Consider the following 3972-nt stretch of genomic DNA (forward strand, 5'->3'; position numbering starts at 1 on the left):
GTGTTTTGACTTTTCAATTATAATTAGTGAGATTTGGGGACTGTTTCAGTCTCAACCTGCAGGGCTGGTGTCCCCTAAAGGCTGCTCCTGGCTGTTGCACTTCCAATCCAGTTCCTACTAACGTGCCTAGGAAAGCAGCAGAGGATGGCCCAAGTCCTTGGGCCCCTGCATCCATGTGAGAGACCTGGAAGAAGCTCCTGGCTTCAGAACTCCTCAGCTCCAGTCGTTGCAGCCATTTGGAGAGTGAACCAGTGGATAGAAGACCTCTCTCTCTTTCTAACTCTCGTTCAAATAAATAAAACAAATCTTTAAAAAAAATTAACAAGACTTTTCTGTTAGTTAGACATTATTCAGTGGTATCATGGCAATGCAAATATTAACCCATTTGTTCTGCTCTAATGATGCACCTGATCAGGTAACAATGGCTTATCCAGCCTCAGATAGAAAACTTTCAGCAAGAAGAATCTTGGATATTAAACATTTGTTTTCATGTTTAATTCTTAATGAGCAGCATGGAAAATTAACTTTGTATTTTTGTTTGGAGAGAACTTTTTAGAGGAGAGTTATTTGTGCTCCTAACACAGGAAGCTCCATTTGGCTCTTTTCCTCTTTCTATTTTTTCCATGAAAAGAGGCTAATTGTAGGAGTTGAAATAATAGCACAGAACTTCATAGATCTCTAATTTTAAAGCAAATATTAAGAAAAGCTCTAATATGTGATGAAAGTAAGTGTTGGGCTTTGTCTCTGAAGTGGATTTACAGAGCTCCAGCCCCTCATCTATCTCCTGCCTTGGCGTCTTTACAGAGCACTGTAGACCTCAGTTCTAAAATCACTGCCGTGAATGATAGAAAATCTAAGAAGATAAGTGAAGGAGTTATTCTACGAAGTGTCATTACTTTGCTAGGTTAATAAAGATTGTTTATGATAGAGAAATCCACAGGAGGTCCAGTAGATGGAAATAGAAACTTGAACTCAAATAGCTAACAGCTATTAACTAATCCTAGAACTGAAAATAAATTTACAAGAAACATTCTAAATGAAGTATATATGTATCATGGTTGGATTAAGTTCAGAAGGAAAAAATGAGAATAGAAATCATTAGCCACTTTAATAGTTGTTCAATAACAGTCCTCTAGTAATCAAAAAGTACAACTTGTTTTAAAAACTAATTACTGTGTCTTTGGAAATTTGCACATTTATGTGTCTGAAGATAATTGACAGGAAAAAAACTGAAGTTTTTAATATTTGCAAATGCTTTACATTAGTTGCCTTACAAAAAGCCAAATTATAGAAAGAAAAACATTGTGTGTGGCTAAAGAAGCAGTCTTCGTACTTATTTTAAAATAATTGATGTAAATATGAAGTCCTTCACCATTAAGAAGAGAAAATATTTTCCACGCTAAAAAATGACTTAGGAGATGGATGTTTGACTTAGCATTAAGATGCTGCTTGGGATGCCTGAATCCAGTATCAGAATGCCTGAGTTTGAGTTCTGTCTCAGCCTTTGATTCCAGCATCCTGCTAATGCACAGGCTTAGAGGTGGCAGCTGATAGCTCAAGTAGTTGGGTCTCTGCTCTCCATGTGGGAGCCCTGGATTGAGTTCCTGCCTCTTAGATTCAGTTTGGTGTTTGACTAGCCTGCAGGAATTTGGGAACTAAAAAAATGGGTGGGGTATCTTTCTCTGTCTCTCAAATAAATAAATGAAACTAAAAATATATTAATTGGAATGAAAAAACTCATTAGACAATCAAAATATTGTATAAACCCACATATTTAGATTTTTTTAATGTTCAATTTCTTTTAATGATTCTCATCTCCCTAAAGGGCCAATACAGACATCTAGGTTATGGCAAGACATGTTCACTTGAAGACTTTGGCCTGCCTGAAGGCTTTGCTCACATTTTTGGAAGTTTTCTCTCATAAAAAGTACTCCTGAATCAGTGTCTGTGTCTCTTCACTGCTAGGATCCAGTTTCATGGATTCATATTCATATTTCCTATGATTCATAGTCTAACTGCCAATGTGGACTCAAGTTCTTGTGCCTCAGAAGACCCAATTCCAGAAGAGCCTTGGAACAGTCAAGTGATGAGGTTGTAACTCCTGAATGTTTGCATGTGAATTCTTTAGGGAAATAGTACTTCGCACACTACAGGGATCAACCATCCTTTCCAAAGTGCTCCCAAAATACAGCAGCACCGTAGAGAGTGTGTCATTGTTGGAGTGCTTGCGATTAAATGCATACAACACAAAGGTGCTCTTAGGCAGTAAAGGCATCCTTTGCCCTGGGTTCACCCATTAGTGCCCACTTATATGAGGAAGCTGTCTTGTTCACCTCTTTCTGGTGAGGCTGGGGCTTCTGCTTCTCTTCCTATGTTCCCCTCTATTTCTGTGGGGCATCCTTTTTAGTCTGGCTCTCTGCAAACTTTTTAGCATCAAATTAGGCTATCCTCTCAAATGGTTTCACCTCTCCCAAGACAGTCAAGAACAGGGTTACGTAATGTAGTTGAGGAACCCACAGTTGATATTAGGTAAACCTTGCCAGAATGAAAGCTCCAATACCTGTATATAGAGCCACAACAGGGTGTGGACAACTGTGATGTCAGCCAATGTCACTTTTTCACACACCAGAAAGTGTTCACCTTGACAAGAGCATCCAGTAGCCCCAGAATTTGCCTCCCCTCCTCCTTTGTATGCTCAGTGTCCTGGTTGTTATGATTCATGGTGTCTTAGATATGGGGTACCCAAGTACTGGCTAGAAGCATTGTCACTGTCAGCAAAACTCACTGCACCACCTCTGGAGTACTTCCCTGCAGCTCCTCATTGCTCAGATAGTAGGCGATGGCATTGCTCTTGAACACACAGCATCCATCATCATTCTCAAATACTGAAACCTTGCCAGCAGGAAATTTGCAGAGAAATTCAGGGGTATCGTTGGTTTCGCCAAAGTGGAAGTTTGGTGGTGGAGAAAGCACATGGACCTGAGCTCCACTGTACTGAGCACTGTGCCATGGTGATTCCACAAAGAAAGCCAAATTTAGGTTTTAATAGGCATTTGTTATTTTTTTTCAAAAATGATGCTAAAGAAGTTATGTCCTCCAAGGTTTATTATCTACATTTCTTTGTCTGAATTTACTTTGCTGACCAAGATATATGGTTGTTAAGAAAAAAAAAAGTTTTCTTATCCTCCTTTATGATCACTGACTATATTTGCACCATTAGGGTACTGTAAAACTATGTGCAGTTTCTAAATTATTTCCTTAGAGTTAAAGCTGCTGGCCTAATACATTCTAGTTTCTCATGATCTTGGCCAAGAACAGCAGCTGTAGCAGATCTTAGATCCAAAGATGGAAGCCACATGTTGAAGATGATATAGCCAACTGGTCAAGCAACACTCTTAGGGACCACACACTTATCATAAGACAGAGATAATAGTCCATCTATTTTAAGGTCCTGTGTTTTGAAGTTTCTTTATGATACTTAGTGTATGTTTCAGCAAATAAACAACTTGGTACTAACGAACATATTACCAGAAAATATACATGACATTGCCTAGCAGTTGAGTTGCAGAGTACAAGGACATGACCACTGCAGGCTGGGAAGCTATGACTTTTGCTATGGCGTGTCAGAATATTTAGTAAAACTGTTGGCTGTAATGAGAGGAAGTTTATGCCTCTGAATTTGGTTGCTGTAAAGATTATTAACAAAAGGCTGAGTGGTGTCTATGTTAACTGCCCTTGATAATTTTAGCCAAACAGTCTAAGAGAGAAAAGCTTGATTAATGATTGCCACTGAGCAAATAGATATAGAAAAGAATAGACCTTGTCCAAGAAGTCTGAGTCTAACAGAAGGCTGAACTCCAAACTTGACCAAAGTTGAAACTTCTTATATATAGGAAATCCTTTGCTTGTGTTTCTCCATCAGTATAAAAAAGCTTTTGCTCAGAAACTCTCTCAAAAGTCTTCCATTTGTAC

General features: G+C 38.7%; 1 pseudogene; it reads right to left on the reverse strand.

The window, feature by feature from the left end:
* Positions 1 to 1816: 1816 nt before the first annotated feature.
* Positions 1817 to 3042, reverse strand: LOC100344056 (elongation factor 1-gamma pseudogene; annotated as a pseudogene).
* Between the last annotated feature and the right edge of the window lie 930 nt (positions 3043 to 3972).

Source organism: Oryctolagus cuniculus, chromosome 11 (genome assembly GCF_964237555.1).
Source record: "Oryctolagus cuniculus chromosome 11, mOryCun1.1, whole genome shotgun sequence".
NCBI lineage: Eukaryota > Metazoa > Chordata > Mammalia > Lagomorpha > Leporidae > Oryctolagus > Oryctolagus cuniculus.